At 41.4% G+C, this 21,986-nt stretch overlaps 1 long non-coding RNA gene across 5 annotated transcripts in view; it reads left to right on the forward strand.

Annotated features, from left to right (window-relative positions):
• Positions 1-12,288, forward strand: part of LOC143170522 (uncharacterized) — a 40,330-nt gene extending 28,042 nt beyond the window's left edge. For 2 of the 5 annotated variants that reach the window (XR_012997057.1, XR_012997059.1), the window contains exons 4-6: positions 1,954-2,084; positions 4,455-4,643; positions 6,084-9,455. This is a non-coding gene — a long non-coding RNA (uncharacterized LOC143170522). Of the gene's footprint in view, positions 1-1,949; positions 2,085-4,454; positions 4,644-6,083; positions 9,456-11,348 lie in introns of those variants that run through there. The other 3 variants (XR_012997061.1, XR_012997060.1, XR_012997058.1) reach the window with 3 other exon arrangements.
• The last annotated feature ends 9,698 nt before the right edge of the window (positions 12,289-21,986 follow it).

The raw sequence follows: 21,986 nt of genomic DNA on the forward strand, positions 1-21,986 counted from the left end.
CTCCTTGCACTTCATTTATTATTCCAGGTGACTTTCAGTTGAATTTCAGTGTCTTTAAAGACTCAGATTCTTCCTAATTCTATGGAGAAGCCCTGGATATCTACCCCATGATGAATTAACTATACTAATCATCTGGAAAATGCAACTTTGAAAACATTTTGTTTCAGGACTGTGGAAATGCAAGTCAAGCTAAAGACACATTCATTCCTATTCTGTCCGCACTGCTCTTTATCCAGCAAGCCAAAATCCTTTATTTTAATATTAAACTGATCTTTTCTGTCTGCCAAGATTCAGCTTTCAGTTCCGAGTGGATTTGTTTATTGTATCCAAGTTTTAAGTCCAGGAAGAAGCAGTATAATAAAGGAAAATGTGACACCCTTTACTACACCATCAGAATGAAAAGAGGTTTACAAAGCCTGTATTGCTTTGTACATACTGCATTTATTTTGTTTTCTAAACTAATCAAAAGGAAATAAAACAGAAAGTCAGCTGCAGTCTTCTCTGTTTATTTATTTGTATGAATGCCACTTCCTGAATGTAGCTTTTTCTATCTCCTCCCTTGTTTGGTCTGGCTTAAAATACAATGTGTTTTGACTGAGCCATGAAAGCTTTAACAAAAGTGATTACAGACGGAGAAGAGAACAAAGCGCACTTCTGAGGAGGTTCAGATCATAAATGAACTTCTGACCTTGACAAAAAACCTGCTCCAGGATAAAAATTCAAATTTTGACTCTTAAGACATATAAAGGACATTTGTATTTTAAAGCAATTTAAAAGTGTTCATATGAAGTGCTTGATATTCTTTATGGTTTACTTTTCATAATCCTTTCAGTATAAAAACTGCAATCCCATCTTCAAACCAACTATACCAATTTTTATCATCTGGGTGTTTAGCCCCAACCCAGTGCCAGGACAGATACTACATCCTACATTACTGCCTGCATTTATTCTTGCCCAACCTTACCTCCCCAGTGCTCTCCCTCCCGGCCAATCTCGCTCAGCCACACCTTGCTCTCAGGGTATTTAATCCCCCTGCATAGCCAGGAGCTCATTTCTTTCTGTGGTCTCAGGAGCTCTGGGTTTTTTGGGGGATGCTGCACAATCAGTAAGCGTGGTCAAAATTTTCTAAGGTGATTCTCTGTGTTTGTTGCCTGAGAGTAGCTATAATGCCTTAAAGCAGCCTGGTTTTTCTGGCAGTGCCACACAATATAGGAGGCAGCTAATTGTGAAGCATCCCTGAGGGTGTTGCTGGCAAGGAAGGAGCTGCCTTTGTGCCTTGGGGTGTTTGGGTGAGCTAGTGTCTGGGTAATCTGTGGGTAACTTTTATAGTGTAAATTTTGAAGTCTAGTTTGAAATGTTTAGCCTAATCTCTAGCTTGGTGACATTCATAACATACATGTGGGTAGTCATCAAGGGAAAAGCTTGGAAACAAGCGGCAGCCACCACTTCAGCAGTGCCTAGGTGGTGGCTAATGGTCATCTCTGATTTTTGTAGCAGGAGAACAGAGGATAATGGAGCTATGGGCTTATGATCTTGAGGAATAACTCACCCTGCTAGATGCTGGAGGTATGGGCTTCTTAAAGGCCAAAAAATTGATCAATACCACTTTTGATGTCACAGCAGGACCCAGAGACTTCTGCCTTTATTTTGCTTTCCTGGCACTTGCTCTGCTTCTGTGTTCAGCCCTAGTAAATGTGCTGACAATGCTAGCTTGGTTACAAGGGATATTGGGATGCTGTTATTAACAGACACATTAATACTAATTTCAGCTGTAACAATCAACTCACAAGCCTGTGTTTAAGGCAGCTGTGAGCAGCAGCCTATTCACAAGTGCTGAGTGATTTTGAGATATGTGAGGGATTTCCAAGTGTTAATTAAGCTTTCTTTCACAGGTCACTGGGGAAATGCTTGCTGTCTGTTTTAACTTGGCTTTTTCTCTCTTTACCAAGACAGAAATCAAACATTAAGAAATTAAAAGATGGTGGAAGAAAGATACAACAATCAATCAAATACTTTCCCAGGCAGGAGTGACTGACTCGAAGGGAAACTGAGAAAACAGAAGCAACTTCCTTCCTAGATTAAAGGTGAAGAAAGAAGACCTTGTTAGCATATTTTAATGAGCTTCTGCCCTTTTGGCTGAGAGACGGTGACTTCCATGTGTGCATGGTGCAGCTTGTTGAGAAGGAGGTTGGCTTTAACTCATTTGTGTTGCTGTGGGCTCTCAGCCTGCAAATGGAGACTTGCTGTGCCCCAGTGGTGGGAGCTGTAAGCCTCTGAAAATGTGCTAATGTAATCACAGTAGTGTCTGATCAGGCTTCAGTAAATGAGGGGTGACAAAGCAAGATCTGAGTAAGCGCAAAGTCACTGGATTTGAGACTGAATCCAAACTTTCCTAGAGCTTTGGCTTGCTATTGCCCTGACAGAGCAGCTGTGAAGCTTAAGACTGCTGACACCTTTGTGAAGATGCCTTATGTTCTTAGCCCCTGGTGCTCACCTCAGGTGAGACATCCTGAAGGTTGAATAAAACTGCTTCCATTTATCTGATAATGCTTTCTTTTTACCTGCTCTGAATCTTCTTACAGTAACTTCTTGCAGAAGCGATTGGCATGGCTTCCTGCTCAATATCCTGGAGAGATATTAAAAAGTAGCCATGGGAGATAAGGGGTGGTTATTCACAGTGTGATCTAAAATGGGTCCTGCCTGAGACTAGCAGTTGTCTAAAAATAAATGATCCCTAAACAGATGCTTGGCACACACAAGCAACCTGTCTATCCAGAGATTTATTCCATTTCTTCAGTTTATGATAATCTTCAGGAGTCTGTTTCATAAATCTGTTTCAAGTTCTTTTTAGGGGGGGAAAGGTGGGGTTTTTTTCCTGGAAGCCAAGAGCTCAAGGATTGCCTTGCTGCAATGACAGTTCTCTTCTGCATTTCAGCTTGGCAGGGTGGTCTGAGATGGTATCAGTTGAGGATCTGATAGCAAACTGTATTTTGTCTACAGGATCCAAATTATTCTCCCACCTGCTCTGTTTAGGCACACTATTTTTCTAGGGGAGGTTGCTTAAAAGTAACTTGCCTTATTTTGTGCTAGCAGGATAACTTGCATTGATTTCAGTCTTTAAACATGCTTAACACTCTAGTTCAAAGTAAAAAGCCACAACTGTGATCACAGCTGATGGATATGGCTCTTTAGCAAGGCAAGCTAGGGGGATTTCAGAAGCCAGCCCTTCCTTTACCACCATCTCAGCAAGGACATCATACAGGAGAGTTCAGAAGTGTGGGCCCTCCAGAACAGACAGCTTTACTGCTGGCAGTGCAAATTAGGGCTTTCTTTTGTCTAAGCAGTTGATCAAAAGCTTCTTGTCAGGACAGATTATTAGCTACGGAAAAAGCAAAAAAATCCCAGGCTTGAGGCAAGCTGATAAATGATGTTTTTTTATTTCTGGATCATCCATCAGTTTATTTTCCTGATCATACTGATGCTAAGGATGGATGAGGTGTTTCTCAGTTTGCATATGGTGAGTCAAGCAAAATGTTCATGTGTAGATGCTGGTCTTGGTTCTCAAACGAGGCCCCAGTCTAAGAAAAAGGTAGTAAATTAACACTAGCAACCTATCCATGTTTGGGTACCGACCTTCATGGATCAGCAAAGGAACTCAGATGAAGCCAGGTGTAGATGTTTTGTATGTTTGAACACTGATTTGCCCTAGCTTGGGCACTGGTTGTAGAATTAGGTACTTGGCTTGAGGCACATACTGTGCAAAATGCAAGCATCAATAGTATTTTTCTCACTTGAGACTTGAAGGACCAGACCTCTTTCATTAGCCAATAAAATATATATTATACATAAAATAGGCTGCTGCAGTATTGCTCAAAATGGTGAATGGAACTGCAGTCTTTTTTTTTTTTTTCCCCCTCATGAAAGTGTATGTCATATTTGGAACCTGCAGTAACAGTTGAACATGCAGAAAAATATACCAATTCATAAAGTTGACTATTTTTAGTTCATGGCTTGCTTCAACTGACTTACAGTTGATGTCTTTATTTGACATGGCCTTCAGGAAGGATTTCTTTAATTCATTTATAAATCTTGAAGTGTAAAATTGATCTTTTCTGGCTGTTTCTGCTACTTCTCGGCAAACAAATGCTTCTTCCCCCAGGAAAGGGCTTTATATACTTAGGTTAATGACATGTGGAGGAACAGAAACTCTTCAGTCAGCAGTCTAACGGATGAGTCTTGACAGGCCTGTTTCCTAGCTTATTAGGTAAGCTATGAATTAATTTCGTTGAGGCAAACAGGAAGCATTCTGTTGTGATGTTATCTCAAGTAGTGTTGTGTATCTGGATGCTGTTAAGTGATTTAGTTATCTTTCTGTCCTCTACCTACAAACTGAGGTCAAATGCAGTATATGGGAGTAAATCCAGGCTAACTCATTATTGGACCATTTTTCAAAGGTTATTTGTGCAACTGGAGCTTTTCTCCTTATCAAAATAGGAAGCACTACACTGTTTTGAGTGTTCTGGAGTCTCAGAGCATGTAATTTCTTCAGAAATAACTTCAGGAGATGCATAGTCCTTGATCTCTGCAAGAGACGGCAATGTCTACCTTTCTGGAAGAACCTGTTAACACTGAAGACAGGACAGGTACTGTAATACAGTCCATTATAGTAATCCTATCTTTTCAGCTGCAATATATTTCTAATCACAAAGTGTAGCTAAAACATGTAGCCCTTAATTTATGCTAAGGTGAAAATGAAGTCCTCAAAGTCCCAGACTCTCTAATCCAAAGAGCGACTGCTTCATGCTTCCCTGCACATTATGGGCACTCAAATCTCTAGTGAAAAGCTTAATCTCGATGATCAGAAACTTCAAATATACCAAGATACCCCGGACAACTCAGACTGAAGTAGGGTCTCATGTGGGCTTGAGTGTTGACATAGAAATAACTATTTGATGGAATAAATCCATGCTGCCAGAATGCAATATGGATTTGTTTTGTTTCTGGATGGATTTGGTCTTCCCTTCTGCAAGAACTGTGAGTGGCATGTATAAGCAGCAGAAAAACACTAGACAGCAGGATAATTCTTCTAGGAAAGAGAAAGAAGGGTAAGCCAACTCATGTATTTTAATTGCAGTTCTGAAAGACGCTTCACCGTGGCAAGCGGATAACATGTCAATAATGAAATAAACCCTGCATGGCAAATAGCCTTGCCCCTTGCTAATTAGCAAATCTGCTAGAAGATGTCAGGCATGAGCTGTTCAAGGGAGTTTATGTTGCTGTCATCCAGAGGTGTCATCAAGATGATGTAGAATTTAGATGTGCTGTGCAGATAAAGAAGAATTGAAACAGATTACTCACCTGGACATTATTATAACTTCTGGAGATGGCAATAAGAACTAGAGGATTCTAAGCCGCAATATTTGGGTGGGGTTAGACCCTATTTTGATTTCTTCCTTCAATTCCTCCTACCTGTCAGTCTAATCAGAGGCCATGTGAACTCAGTTTTGATTTAAACCAAACATGAGTGGTTTGTTAAAACTTCTGTATGGGGATCTGGGGATGGGCCTGGTCCATATATGTAACAGACTATCTTGTTTGTTCTCTGGCCACTGTAATAGCCTCAGAACAGGACAGTAATAGCACCGAAAGCCATCCAAGCCTGCTTACAAGCATACAATTCCAAATACTTCCATAAAAGCACATGCAGAAACAATGAGCCTCTGAAGGCCCTCAGTTAGAAAATAAACTGGAACATGAGACTGGCTTTGGATATTGTATTTTTAATACTTGTGCAGATAGTTCTTGAAGAAATCTTATGATGTATGGAATTCAGCATGTACTGAAGTCTTCAGAAAAGCTCTTGCTACTGGAAAAACCCTTCTTAAGTCTGGTGACTGTTTTCAGTCTCTGCTGCATAAAGCCAACTGCTACATGAAGCCAAGCTCTTAAAGCTCATCAGGCATCTGGCAGGCAGAATTCTTCTGTAAAATATGAAATGCAAAAACTGTAGTTAGTTTAGACAGATCCTGATGTCTTAAGTCTTACTCAAAAGCTTTGGAGTCCTTAACAATATTCTATTCCAGATTCTCTATGAAAACACTCGGTGCCACCACCCAGCTAATGCAAAAACCCAGGGGGAGAAGATGTATTGGGGAAGCTTCCAGTGACAGTGCTTCTGTATCCTGCACCTCATCTTCTATGGGGTTTCAGCTACCGAAGAGAAAAGTACATGGATGACTGCACATCTGCTAAGAGCACAGCAAGGGTGATCCTTCTGCTTTCTCATCTTAAAGAACCGGTTCAACCAGAGCAAAATCCTCATGTCCTGCCTCATTACGTATTTACTTGCATGCTATAATTAAATGTAACCACCTGATGTCTGAGGTATCTCAAGTGTGTAACACGTACAGATTCTCAGAGCTGGAAACACTTTTACAGGGTCTGGAGACGGCCTTTGACAAACCAGCTGTGTGTACGGCAAATGATACGAGTCACTGGAGTAGTCATTGAGTAATGCTGAAGCAGCCACAGAATTGTGCACATGGTTTAAGATAATCTTGGCTTCCAAGTTAAACTCCTGGAGTGCTTCAGTCTGGAGATCTGATTAAAAGTGACTGGGCTGGTAGTGCTCAAGAAAATTACAGCAAAATAAATTGGATAGCAAACCAAGGCAGGAAGTACTATTGATTTTTCTTTTTTAAATAGCTTAATAAGGATTTTCCTTCAGAGACTTTACCCCTACATTTGCTATCAGCTGAGAGTTTGGTATAACTGTTCAAAATTCTTTCTCAGTGGCTTAGGAATTTCCATTCCCAAAAAACCTGAATATTTGGGAGCTGAAGTGATATTTAAGGGGCCCAGTAGTTTTCTGATGTGTCTATGTGAGAACTCCTTAGGAATGAGCAGAAATAAGAATGTGTTCAATGTGCTTCTTCGTTAAAAATATAACTCGCAAGGTTTTTAGGAGCAGTGATTGGCACTTTCTAGAAACCTAGCTTTGAGGGAATGCTAGAATTGGTCATCCAAACTTGCTTATTCCTACGAATCTGGGATATTGACAGGTGAGGCAAGTCCTCTAGGACCTAAGGACCATGGTGGCATAGTCCATACCCCTCTGAAAGAGCTGGTAGATTATTCAAATCACAGGCTGTGTGGGGCTGCTGTTTGGAGTCAGGTCTCTACCACAGTTCCAGCTGCAGCAAAGCCCTGAGGTCTGAACAGAGACCTGACTGCAAAATTCACTTATAGCTCGTGTAAACTGGGAGTGTTCAGGAGGCAAAACGAATGGATGTAGCAGAATTGCATTCCTTTGCAGTGAGATAGGAAAGAGATTATTAAAAATGGTTTTTCTTTGTCTTGCATAACTACAATAGAAATGTTCAGGCTGCAGGACCTTGAAAAGGAATTCATTTCATGGACTATGCAAGGAATTATGATGAGATTTCTAGCTAATGGCCTTTGACAGATGGAAGGGATAATAGAAATGCAACTGTATTTCCAGTCAAAGAAGCAATGAAATGAGGTTTTTTAAATGATAAACCTTGTCACACAAGCTATCTACTTGTTTTGCAAAGGAAGCAGTTTCTGACTGAGCAGGAGGGGGAGCTGGGGAGGTCAGTGGAGCAAACTTCAGAGAGGAAGGCAATTAGGGGCAAACAACCTCAATTTAGTGTAGTAAAATTATTGCTGTTCCCCAAAAGTGATCAATATCTATGTAAAGATGCAGTCTACTAGTATGTAGTGCTGTTCCAGCTTAACTAAACTTCTGGGTAGTGCTGCACACAGAAAAATCACATGCTTGACCACTTTAGCTATAGCAGAACAAACCCACGTGCTACCTTGCTGCTACTCAACAAGTAGGGTCCAAACTGAAACGAACTGTTTGTGGTAGGAGAAAACCAGTGTGGAGTTACAGTCTGGAGTGGGAGGTTGAGTGCTGGTGGGCAAGAAACAGAAGAGAAAGTGCAGGGTGTTTTTTACAAGTCACTTCAAGGCTTTCAATATCAGATTTTCCTATAACCAGACATTAGCTGCTACTAGATTGATCTGTGTCTGATGCAGGGGAATAAAAGCCCTTGAAAGGAACAGTGAGTAGCAGAAGAAAGTATATAGTGATAGAGGCAAATAGTGCCGCTGGGAGTTAGCTCGCAAAAGAAATGCCAAAAATGATAGTTCTAAATACACAAGTTTTTCCTGCCTCAGCAAGAAGAGATTAACAACAAAGGCCATTAGATTAACAGGTGAAAAACAAAAAAATGATGCTGAACAAGTAACATTAGTGAAAGATTCATTTTTGTACCCCTGTGAAGTCAGAAGTAATTTTGCAATTGTTTTTCAGTGGATGCAGACTCAGACACTAATATTCTGCTTCTTGACGAGTTATCACCAAAGCTATGCATGGGCTGGACCGCTATTACTCTGAGTGTCTTTGCAGAGAGCACAACAATGTGATAAGTGTCTTATGGGTGACTCAGGGCTGATAAATCTTCAGACTCGGGACACAATTTACAGGAAGGAAAAATAAACCTTTTGAACCACGAGATGAAGAAAAACCCTGGGTCTGTTGCTGAATATAGCTCTGGTTGTGAAAGCAAAATTTGATTTGTAGAAATTTACGGAGGTAGGAAACTGCAAAACTGAATATAGAGTAATATAACAAGGCAAAAGTCAGCAGCATGCATACAGAATGGCAGAAAAGGAGGATGAAGACAGAAAACAGACTGCTGCAAACTTTAAACAAGCAGGACTAGACCATGCTTTTAGCTAAAGCTTAAAGCCTGACCTGGTGTGTTTGCTCCAGCAAGATGGCGGCAGCCATGGGAGGCATTTGAGTGTCACAGATTTTTGTCTGTATAAAATGTTTATTGCTGCTTCCTTACCCTGGGGTATAACAGTTTTTACTGCCTGAGTGTCTGAAGTAATACCATGTGTTTCACTGGAGCTGTGCTTAATTCATGCTTGTTGAAGTGCTATGCTTATAAGTCCGACCCAAGGGCCAGATCCAGAGCTCGTGGATTTTGGTGCGGCGTCAGCAGTCGGTGACGCTGTATCAGCTGAACATGCTTAATGTTTCCTGTACATCACTCTCTGCAAAACTACTGCAGCAGTTGCCAATGCTGGTCCTAAACACCCTATCTACTACAAGTTTTGAGGCTGTTACAGTATACTAATAATGATGAATACTTTTTGTAGGTGCCATGGGGTGCTGTAGAGAAAACTGGTGGCACAGATAGGAATAAATCTTGCTTTTTTTTTTTTTTTTTTGCAGCAAACTATGTAACTTTTACATGTACACAGAAGACCAAATATTTGTCAGAAAAAGAAAAATATCAACAAAAATTGAAAATAACTATAACAAAAACAAGTCTTAAAGACACTAGTTTAATGCTGTCTAACATGAGTGTGTTGAGTCTGAAATTTTAAAAGGAATAAAACTTGAAACTGTTGCTTTCTGACTGGTTTTTTGTTTTTTGTTTTTATTTTGCTCAATAGTGGAGTCCATCCTGAAGATTGAGTTCTGTTTATCTGGAATATTTAGTGGTAGAAATCCCACTACTTTTTTTTTTTTTTCTTTTTTACTGAGATTTGATGTATGGACATTAAATGTATAATTCTGCTAATATGCCAGATATCTGCCAAATAATTTTTACCGGATCTGGAAACATAATTGCTGCTGAAATATAAATGATTGAAAACCACTAGAAGTTTTCAAAGTCCCACTAAGGCAGAAATGCGTATCCTCGCTCTTTATTCTTACAGTGACTGCATATCCATTGAAGTCAGATAAAACAACCAGCGTTACTCAACACTTGAAAGACTGAGTGATATTTGTGCTGCAGTTGAATTGTTCTTAGGAAACTACTAGAATTTCAGGTCCTTGGCTGTTTTCCTGCAAACTGATACTGTCCCAACTTGTGCAGGCTGAATAAAAACTGGTGTCCTTTTAACCAGAAAAGAAAGTAAGAAGACTCAGGCGTCCTCATTTTGTAAAGAAGTAAAGCTGATATTCCAGAGACTTTACAAGAACTGTATTTTTCGCAGGTATAGATCCCCAGATAAAGGAGCATACCTGTATGTCCTGTTCAAACAGTCTTAAAGAAAAGGCATAAGTAAAGGTTATTTGTGACCTAGATTTTTCTTTGATACCTCTCCACTTAGCTGCTAGTGGACAGGCAGAAAGCCATCAGCCCTGTTAGCATTATTAACGCCTGCAAGAGATATAAGAAATGACTGATAACTGACTTTTCTCCTCACCCTTACAGGCAATTTCCCCAGTGCGCTCTCAAACATGCTCACACTGGTAACTCCTGTGTCCTAACATCTATCTTGAACAGTGTCATACTCCAAGGAAATAAATTGGGCATTGAGGGACTGATGCTCAGCAGCCACAGATTGGGGAAGCTCTACTGAGGGACACTGGTTTATGCTAAGTGCAGCTGTTGGAAATCCAGCAGCACTGAAACCAGCATCACAGCAATTTATACCGGTTCAGCATCTGCTGGCTTTTTCCTTCTGTTCAGAACTGGGCTTTCTGAAGTTGGTGGTGTTACGCAGATTTGTATGAATGACTTCTTTAAGAAATCCCTATACGCTAAACAAAATCACTGTAGTAGGACTGTCTTTGTCTCTTCCCCTTAGTAGGTGGTAGTTGCTATCGTCCTCTTTTCTGCATACTGCTTATCTGATCACGTGGGGTTGAACACACATATAATGGAGTATCTGCACAACTGATTCTGTCCTAGTGGGATCCTGATCTGATTGGGGGTCCCATGGCTATATGAGGAATTTTGAGGATAAAAGGCATGGAAATACAGAGATCTAGAAAAATGTGACGTTAGGTTTTCTTAGAAGGCCTATAGATTCTTTTGTTACACCTAACCTGAAAGAATAACCAAAATGTAAACAAATTATATCAATATCCCATAAACAGGCCATTTTAATGCACATATATTGAAAAGCTTTTTTTTTTCCTGTGTAGAATTTGGTGCAAAGATTTTTACAATGTTGATGTTCTTTATAAAAAGCTAATGTAAGTCTCCAGTGCTTAGCAGTGCCAGGAAACTAGCCTTTCTTATTAGAGCCATAAACCTTCACTCACCTAAACTCAATTGCTTATTGAAGCAGTTGAAATACATCAACCTTAAGGCAAATCATTTCCCAATGTTATACTTCTATTGTAATACTTTGTTATAAAAGACTGGGTGGTATCTATCCTAGCCATGCCCTAATGCATTTATCTTATTTGTTCCTCCCTTCTTTTATTCTGGGTAGAATTCAAGGGTTTGAAGGGCACTGTTAAAGGGAACTTTTTTTTTTTTAACATCTTCCTTTGTTTTCTTCTCTCCCAGGTTATCTGTGTAAGAGTGTCTATAAATATCAGAACAAGTCAGGCATGAAGCAGCCGGAGACTAAATATAAAGCCTGAGAAAAATATGCAGGCAAAAAAGAATACCATCAAGAGGAGAATACCTTGACTTCATGTGACAGACGTTCCACGTATCCACAGCAGGGATCTGTTAACTTCTCCACCATGGGCCAGGTCTTGGTCTCACTGAGGTGTTGAATGCCTCACTAAGAGTCAGATCATGCATAAAGAGCCAAATTTGTTTTCAAACTTTCTTCACTAGGGCTAGATTTTAAAAAGATTTGAGTCCTATCAGACACCAAAATGGGATGTAACTTTTCAGAGAAGTCTTTGCCAGCACTAATGTTCAAACTAAATATTTCAAGAAGTGATGGGAGGAGATTAAAATCCTTCTGTTAGGACTCCAGGATCAGCTTCACCAGGAAGGTATATACCTTTAAAGGTTTATGTTACTGGTGTATAGTTGTGCATTTCAAAAGCAATACATTTGCCCTCAGAAATTATTTTCAGAAGTAGAGGAGTATATGAAGACTTGATGGGATCTGGAGAGGGGACTGGACTGTTGTTTGCTGCATAGATTCAAAGCAGGGATGTGCTGCACCAGAGGAAATGAAATGAAATTAGTATCTAGACTACTGTAGTGAGGTTTGATAAATGCTTTTTAAAAATGCATTTTTGGAATAGTAAATCTCATATTTCAGGGTTTATTTCAATCTTTAATTGAAGATCATGACAGGACTTGCAGTGCCTGAGACCTGGGAGTAGGGGGTGAGATGGGATGAGCCACCCCAGCCACAGGATGCAAAAATCCAGTGCAGCTGATGATGTAATTGCTTCTGTAATTGTTTCTAAGACCATTAGATAAAACTCTTACCAGAAGTAAATATCTTAAAGCATCCTTCATTTATATGCCCAGTGTTGATTCTAAAAATATGAGGAAATAAAGAGATAATTTATCCAATTCCTGTGATCCTGAAATGCCTAAGAGTTTTTTTTTTAATAACAGAAATAAACCAGATTGATGTGTATTCCACCACCTACTAAATGTGATGGGTTTGTTTATATCTGGGATAAATTAGCAAAGGCCTTATATGAACAAGGTATTGGAGCTGGCAGCTTGCAAAAAATCCACGATACAAGAGGATTAATGTGTTTTTAAATTTGTTTTGAAAACGACATGGACGTTAAACTGATCAACTCAGCTGCAATGTTCTTGTCCAAGGGGTTTTGCAATCCAATAATCACATAAAAGATTTTCCTCGAGATCTTAACTAGCGCCAGATAGCAAATGGTGAACAAAGAGGAAGGCAAGGTGTGAGATGAAGGGCCAATGCAGTCCTACGCTCAGCGCCGAGGACTGCGTACCAGCAACAGGACGAGGGGAGAAAATAAGATGAAAAAACTCATAGGTTGAGATCAAGACAGGAAGATGACCGACCTACCACCACCACGGGCAAAACAGACCTGACTCGGGGAAAATTAATGTACTTATTGCCAATTAAAATAGATTTGGATGGTGAGAAGCAAAGACAAACACTAAAATACTTCCCCCTCCACCCTTCAGGCTCGACTTCATTTCCCATTCCTCTACCTCCCCCGAGCAGCGCAGGGGGACAGGGAAAGGGAGTTGCAGCCAGTTCGTAACAGCCCCTCTCTGCCTCTCCTCCCTCCTCACGCTTTTCCCTGGTCCTCTCCAGGGGCTGCAACATTGCAAATGGCAATCTGGCGCCTGGAGCACCCCCCGTCTCTCACCCCGCTGTTCACGGGGCTGTTTCTCACACTTTTTCCCTCACCCCTCGCACTCCCAGGCAGCCCTTCGCCCTGACTGGAACACACTCTCACAGAGGCTCCACCAGCGTCGCGGGCGGGCTCAGCTGCAGCCTGAGGCGGGGCTGGCACGGAACCGGCTGGAACCGGCTGCATCCAGCAGAGTCCGGCCCTGGCCGCTCCTCACAGGGGAGCTGGCAGCCTCCGCTGACAGCGGAGGTGTTGGTGTGTGGAGCAGCAGAGTGTTGGACAGTTACAGTAGGTGTTTTGAGGTGTTGAGCAGCTCAGGGTCTGCCAGAGCCGGGCATGGCAGAGCTTCTTGGGAGCCGGCAGGTGAGTGGGACAGCTGCAAGCTGCGTCGTCTGTCACTCTGTTCCCCTACACCGTCTCTTGGACTCCTGCACTTTTGTTTTCTGTAATAAAATAGCATTGTCTTGAGTATGACTCCAGGCAAGACAATAGTTAAGAAAAATCTCTCTTCAGCAGGCCCTTGGGCTCTGTGTTGCCCGCCCTGACGAGGCTGCTCTATTTATAACTGGTAAGGCATGCCTCCATCTGGAAGGCATTTGTTACTAGAGCTGTCAAAATCACTTTTGACTAGCTTACAAAATATATGATGCCTTTTAATTAAACTGATAGGAAGGCAAACATTGCATTTAAGATCCTGGTGGGTAATTTATTCAAAGATGGCTGCAGCCAGATAAACTACATACGAAGGTGTTACTGGTTTGACAGAAAATGTTCTGCTGATTGATCTCCCTGGATTCATTTCATTTTGCAGGGGAAACAGGTTTGTAATTTTGAAGACAAGTTACAATACAGCCAGCTTATCTGTTTTGAATGTTTTAGAAAGGGCAGTAACTAAGGGCCAGAACCTCAGCTGCTGCAAATTAACTTCTCTGCATTGGGGCCCAATGATTTCAGCAGCCCCACCCATCCCTCTGGGATTAATAAAGAGCTATTTAAGGCTTTAATTGCCCCTTAATTTCCAAACAAGGACATAAGATGGGGGGGGGAAGTACCGTCCTAATTTGTTTGGCCTGACTTCCTTTTAGTTACACCTTGGGTCAGCTTTGAAGAACCAACCTTTTCCCTGAATGTTCCTCTTTGTGTGGACCAAAAAGGCTTAAAGATGGATAGCAGCCCCTATCCTTGCTGCTTTGATGTAATTACTTTGATTACATTACTGGTTGCTTAGAGGCAGAAGAATAAGCTATAGTCTCTTCAAGGGCCCTGCATAAGTCCAGCCTCGCTGGGTTTCCATTTGTTCCCCAGAATCTTCAGAGCTGGCTTTACCCCTGTGGATGCCACAGAAGAGTGCTGACTTGCAAGCAGACCAGATACAGAGAGGTGAAATGGGGAAAAACACTTTTCCAGCCCTTCCACTGCCCGGCTGCAGCTGGAATGTAAGTGTCTGCTCCTTTCCTGGCTGTTGTGAACTGCAGTTCAATGATGTTTTCGGGGACCCTGTGGTATAAGGCACTATCTCTCTCCCTGTCTGTCGAATTTATTTACTCTCACTGCTACAGCTAACCCCTGGAGGGGTTTTTGAGACGCTCACTTGTTAGGAGTATTCTCATACTGGCGGAATGTGTATTAGTTGTCTAAAAAAGTAATGAAATAATCCTGCAGGTGGCATCTTGTGCAGAACGGCACTAAGCAGGTGTCTGGCCTGAGGGGTACCGGGAGAAGGGCAGGGATGCAGGCCTAGTGGGTTTCGCTTTGGTGCCGTAATTAGGTACGGGAAGGAAGGTGAGTGAAAGCCCATTGTTATTCTCTTCAGAGCTCAGTTTTGCTAACGCAGCACAGCCTACGCTTCTGACTCACTGGTCTCTGCTGAGCCGAGGACTTCCTTCCAGAGCTGCTTGACTCAGTCTGATGAGAGCAACCAGGAGTGTTTCTGGGGCTACTTCACAGGCAGCTGCCATCTCTTTCTTCCTCACCTCTCGCTTTGCCTCTGGACAGCTTGTCATTCAATTTTATGAAGCAGGCAGTGAGGAAGGGAGGTCACCAGCCAGTGCTGACTTGTTTCTGTTAATCTATTGAGTTTTCAAAGGCATCTGAAATAAGAGCATCAAAATGAGAAGGTCCTAGATCACGTAATGTGTATAAGTCAGCCAAACTGGCAACGCTTTTGCACCATGCCCTGTTTGGTTCAGCAAGAGGCATTTTTGGAAAGGTATCTATGTAACTGCTATCCTGAGCTGGCTGCCCGTCTGTCAGGAGAGCAAGAGCAGGTTAATCTATGCATAGGAGGTGAAGCTGTGAAAGGGAACACCTGTGCCCCTGTAAGCATACAGTATCTGTGACTTCAAATCCCTTTTGTGTGGAGGACAATTTCAATGTGGGTATGTCTAGCAGGTTAGCATATCATCTCCTTTGTTAGAAAGATTTGCTACCTGACACTTCTTAAAGTGTCACTTGGGGGCTTCCTGCACTTTGAAAGTTGTTGTCTTGATGCCAGGAGCTAATCCACAATTGGTGTAATTGGTCAACTCATGTACAGAGCAACACCAATTTGTGTCAGCTGAATATCTGTCTGACAGCACCTATGTGTTTTTTTTTTCTCAATGTTACTTGAACTTCTAGTTAACAAGAAGTGTAGATACCTCTAAGCTGTCATCACAGGCTCAAAGACTGGAGTAATAGTAAGATGGGCATGGTGTGATGTATTTTCCCAGAGGAATTTTTCTTCCTGGTTCCTGTGGCAGGAATTCTTGTCTGTACATTGTGAACAGCAAAACAGAGGCTTGCTCAGACTTCAATGTGAAATTCACTTATTTAGTCTTATAATTAGCTGTATCTGTGGGGTTGATTCTTCTCACACCTACTGTAGGAACTGGGAGTCGTACACTGAGCTGCAGCAATTTAAATGTGATCTGAATCCGTCATGTTTCAGCACAGTAGTACGGGTAAGCTGAACTGAATGTCAAGTGTCTCATTTCAAGCTGTTAAAACAGAGGCCGTACTGAAGGAAATGTGCCATTCCCTAGTAGGGCTGGACAAGGCTTTATAAGGTTGGTTATTGGAATGATCTGAAATTCTATCTTCAGGGAATTGCAGAAGTGATTATGATACAGCAATAACACCTCTTCACCAGAGGTCTGAGAGCACTCTGAATATTTGTTACGCCTCTTGTGTGATAGGTGAGAATAATTGTGTTTCAAAAAGGGAAAACCAGTGGACAGGGTGGTTATATGACAGACAAAGGGTGGGTTTCCCACAGTGAACCCCAATCCTTTGGTGTAATCCTTTGTTCTGAAGGATTTCAGCTCAGCACAATGCAGGGTAATGGTAGTTTTGCCTCCTTGGGGCACGCTTCAGACTGCATTGATAGATATTTCACAGGCTGTGTTGCAGGACCATCTTCACTGCGTTTACCATGGGTTTTATATGGGTGTACTTTGTGAAAAGGGATTGGTCTAAATCAGAATTGAGAAGGGGATTTGGGTGATTATATTTCTTGTAGTTGTTATCTTGAATGCAAAACTGAATGCTATATGTTTTAAGTAGTGTAGTCATATCGCTATGCTGTAATTTGGTCTCCATTTTCCTTTTGGTATTGTATTTTGGGTGGCTAAGCAACTCCCTTTAGAATGATTTTTCTCGTTAGCACACAGAATATTTTTTCTACCAAGAAAGATTACCTTGGACTTGGTATCAGATATTTCTTTGGGCAAAAAGTTTTACCTATGTGCATGTGCAATATTGAACAGAACCTCGCGACTTGCCTGCCTAACCATGCAAGTGTTTTGAGGCTTACCACGTGCAGTTTATCAAAGCCCTTTAAAAACAAAAAAAACCATGTAATTATGTGATCAGAGAACTAAGCGCTTAAATATGTATTGGGAGAATTGGTTGCCTCAAGGCATTAGGTAGAGAATGTGGTGTTGAGCTAAGTGGGTTTGGTAACTTCATTGACTGCTAGCCATGGTCGATATGTTATTATGTTTGTATGTGTTGTGTGTAATTTTGTTAAGGTCATGAATGCCAGATCTCATGGTTTGGCCTCTGACTTTGCAATGAGATGACTTACAAAGGGATAGAGGGATAACAGTGGATATCAGCAATTCCAACATGGTCCTGCAGAACCTTTTGCTTTTGTTTGATTGTGGGGAGGCTTCTTTTGAGAAGAAAGAGAGAAAAATGAGGAAAAGGAGAGTCTTTGCCCTATGAAATAATGGTGGAAAAATCCTGCAATACGACTTTTACAGGCCTCACTTTCCCTGAAGGAGCTGGAAGGACATGAGGTAGCAGAATACCCATTTCTTAAATTGATTTGCTCTCCTAATACCTTTGAGAGGATCTGGGCCAGAATGTGTTAGTGCTGGTAAAAGAAGCTGATGAAATAACCTGAGATGTATAATTCAAAATCAGATTCTCAATTGCACATGTGTTCTTCTGAAGTGATCTGCAGAAATCATTGGTAAGAAAGTCTAAAACAAGATTATAGAAATTGTGTAATTTGGGAAAGTGACCAAAACATCAGTTTTTCTGAAGAGTGGGGTGGGGGGAGAATCTTAGGAGGAAAACTGTTCTTTCTGTCAGAGCTGAAAGTAGTCTGGGGTTTATTCTGTATTGTGTATTCAATCACCGATAAGGAAGCATCTGAGTCAAACCAAAACCAATGTTATTGACTAGGCATATTTTAAAGACTTATTTCCAGCAGTGTTAATAGGCACAGGTATATACCAGCTGCTCCCAACCAATATGTCTCTTTGGGGAAAATCCTCAGCTGGTGCAAAGTAAGAACCATCTCCTCCAAGGAACCAGTGCTGGATTTCAATAGTTTATAGCCAATGAACCTGTTCCTGGGCCATTCTCAAAAATGGGGTGTATCTGTCTACTATAATCAATGTCCTCTCAGCTTTCTTCCTGCTCCTGCAGGGGAGTAGAAATTTAATACTGATTAATACCAGCAATAGACTGCAGCTGTCTTGTGTACGCTGAGTTTCTATGCTGGCCAGCAAATATTGGACGAGATACAAAGGTATCTATCCCTTGCCCCTTTTTCACCTACTCCTTGTCACAAATGAGCCCTCAGCACAGAAGTTCAGTTAGGAGCTGCGCTAGCTCATTCATCTCCGGGGGCAGGAGGTGAATTTGGATAGCCAAGAGAATAAATACAGACTCGCAGACATGTTTGAAGTACTACTCTGGCACTGGAAATACGCTACCTGCTGCCAGCACTGTTTCTTGCCATTCCTTTCACTGTGTTCCTGGTTTGCAGGGCACAAAATTCAGCAGGTATGAAACACTCTCCCCACACTGCAGTACCAGTGTTCATGGACCAGGCAGGAAGCTGAGCACCCACAACCCTCCTGACACACAGCATCTCCCCTCAGCTGGAATGGCTCGTTGGCCATATGCTTGTACTTGGCTATGGTACAAAATGGCTGAAAGGCAGTCACAGAGAAGAGATAACAAGCCTGTAGAGATATGGAGATGAGGATAGGGACACGTGAGAACTAATAAAGCCTTCTAAAAAATTGATTTAACTCCTGCCATACCGCCTTTGTTCCTCTAAGTCCTCATAAAGTATCCATTTTCTAGCAGTATTCATGTCACTGTTCCCCAGGGACAAGTGCCAAATTTCTCTAATGTGCCCTGTACATCAGAAGACTTGAGTCTTTGCAGAGAACTGAAGTCCAGTAATGAGGGCTAGACTTTTATTCCTTTTTTCCAGACATTGTCAGGTATCAGGATTTTGGGCTACAAAGCACATGTTTGGAGTACATCAAATCCCTAAAACAGGCAGCACTGGAATTAAGCATCAGGTATCAGCTCTGCTAGAAGCTTCCTTTGTGATCCTGAGCAACTTAAATCCAGATTTATAAAACTGTCCCAGAGAGGTTTCTGTCTTCCATGGCTTTTAATGAGATTGTGGTGCCTATAGAGTTTAGTATTTTGGGGCATGAACTCTTTGGTAATCAAACTCAAGAGATCAGTGGCAGTTCAGAGCCAAAGTAGTTTTATGGCTGTGAGCTTTAGTCTATCTATACTTTCTTTATCTGTAAAATGGACCTCATAATCTTCCACTCCTCCTACCCATCACACCTGTAATTCTCTGACCTGTTTAGCCCGGCCTTTCTTTGGGAGAGCAATTGTTTCTATTGATGCAAGGGTCCTTTCTCAGCAGTTTAGCAGTGAAAAAGGCCTTATTGTGATGAGAATTGAGTCTGCAGTCTACATGGTGCCCAGTGCCATGCAGCGCAGATACTAGCTGGTCTTCTGGTGTAGCAGGAGCATGTGAAGGCTTGGCAACTCAAATATCCTCATGTGGAAAAGCTTGTCAGACCAGTGCAATTAGGAGGTAAGTTTTTCGTGCTATGGATAGAAACAATCTTTGGGTAAAAGGGAGTTTTTAAAGAGAAGCTGTGTTAGACTGGGCTATCACTATTATGTAACTTAATGTATTGCAGCAGCATGACTCTACAGTTCTGTTACATCTCTCTGCTGGTTACAACATTTTATTGCCCTGTGGATGCCAGGACTGGGAGATAGGGTTTTATTGATTGCTATTATGGCAAGCTGATGTTCAGCCAGTTGAAAGTGATTTCAAAGAAAGCTCATTTTGCTGATGCGTGGGGGGGGTTTTTTGCTTTAAATCTGATCTCAGTCTGGTGTGCTCATGCTAGGCTTGAACACTGCAAGAAACCTTTGTATCAAGTTGGCTGGTGTCAAGGAATTCACATAAATAAGGCTTGAAGTTTTCTTTATGACAGTAGGTAAGGGAATCTGGCACAAGGTATTGCATAGACTACTGGAAAAGGCAGACAGAAGGGTTGATGTTGCAATTTTTACGTTTTCAAAGTGAACTTGAGTTAGAACATCACACAAATAAAATCAAATCCATGGAGCAGAGCATTCATGGTAGCATGGGGAGGAGCAGGAGCTAAATCCTCAAGCTTTTAATGAGTCAAGGCTACCGCTGAGCTCAGGGTATAATAGCAGGATGGGTCAATTGCTATAAATCCTCTGCATGCAAAGGAGAGTTCAGAGTTTGAACAAATGAAAAAAAAGTGAAGTGCTAGTGAACGTTTCTTCTGCTGTCATTATTAACTTGTGCTGCAGAATGTGAGATTTAAACACTAGGCAAAAAACCTCGCCACCATCACACATTGCCAAATTCAGAACTTGCCAGGCTTTCCAGTTAGTCATAGTAATCTTTGAAATCCGAGTGCCTTTAGTTATGAGTTTGCAGATCATATGAAACAATAGTTCTGACACGTGTCACAAAATGGAAGAGATTTTTTTAAATGGTAGATCTGTTTTTCTCAAATTCTCAGTCTGTCTCATTTGCTTTCCTGAGGCAGGAAAGCAAGTAGAAAGTGAGGAAAGAATAGACTTTTTTTTTCCTGAGAAAACATTTCTGGCTGCAAATTAAAAGGATGTCTGTTTTCAGATTGTCAGTTTTCTTTCAGCACATTGTGGTGCTACATATGAAATGCAGAGCTGACCTCTAGATGTGGGTCTGGATTCGGAATTTCCCTGAATTAATTTGAGACCAGTAGGGTACATCAATGTTTTCTAGGGAAAAATTATTATCTTAAACTTGAAATCTTGCAAGACTACTGAGGTTTCATGTGTTTTTGATCAAGAAAAGTGGCAAAAATCACATAGGAAGTGTAAGTAGTAAGTAAAAAAAAAAAAAAAAAAAACTAACAGTAAAATACTAATATAAAACACTTCAGCAGCCCTAAAAATCTCTCTGCTACACTCAGGTGTGAATCCAGAGTCTTGATGGACAACACTCTCCTTTGAAAGTAACAGTATTTTGAATATTTGGATCCCTTGGGGTTTGCAAAATTGGGGTGGAAATGATGCAGAGAAATTAATTAATTGAAATTAATTTTTCAAGCTCTACTCAGGCCTACATGTTAGGAAAGCAAAGTGCATTTAGAAAGAAATTACCCTGACCCAAACAAATGTGAATAAGTGTGCTTCAGTCTGATTTATAAAAGCGTAAGTGGAACCTGACTGCACACTAAGCTGTTTGCTCATGCCAGGTGCTGTGGAGTTGCAGCAGTGTTCCCTAGGGCCAACAGGGGTTGAAGAGATGCTAGAAGTTGTCTTCATCTCAAGTCAATCAACACTGGAGAAGCTGAACCTGTATTCACTTTCTTATTGAGTGGCTTCACTCTAGCTAGGAAGGCAATGTGATCCAGAGACCATATGGAAAAGCTGGTGTGAGTCATGTTATCTGTTCTCTTACCTGTTTCCTGTGACATTCTTCCTATTAATGTCAGTAAATTTTGCCTCTGAATTCAGTGACAGCAGGTTCAGGCTATGTTTGACCTGGGACCCTGGAAGGGACTGTAATGTCACTTGTATTCCTTTGTCTTGGTTTCCCTGTGCGTGCAATAGGGCTAAAGATACTTTTATGCCGTCTCCTGAAGTATACAATTAGCTGCTATATAAATGGTAAAATGGACAATTAATATAATTATATAGGAGTGTTGTCTAATTAAATGATTATATCTCTTCTAAAGATGGAGTATTTACATTAATATGAAAGGAAAGCTGCACTGAGTATCCAAGAAGTCCAAGCTCCATAAAGTGGCTACAGGGTACTTGCACACACGTACTTTCTAAAGCCAGTCTTTGGTATTTAAAAAAAAGTTGGCCATGAGGGACAAGGAAGGGAGGAGAAGCAGGAACATATGTGTTTCCACCCCAGAGACAGAGCTCCTGCTCTCCACTCCAACAGGCTTGCTGCCAAAACAGCTCGGCTGATCTACATTTTATCTGCAATGCATCAATAGTTTGTGCAGCCCTTTTTTGGCACTATTCTGATTGCCTGTGCATAGATGCAACCTCACCAGCCCGCCCCAACAAAATGCTGCATTCATCT

This window comes from Aptenodytes patagonicus, chromosome 24, assembly GCF_965638725.1.
Source record: "Aptenodytes patagonicus chromosome 24, bAptPat1.pri.cur, whole genome shotgun sequence".
In the NCBI taxonomy this organism is placed as follows: Eukaryota; Metazoa; Chordata; class Aves; order Sphenisciformes; family Spheniscidae; genus Aptenodytes; species Aptenodytes patagonicus.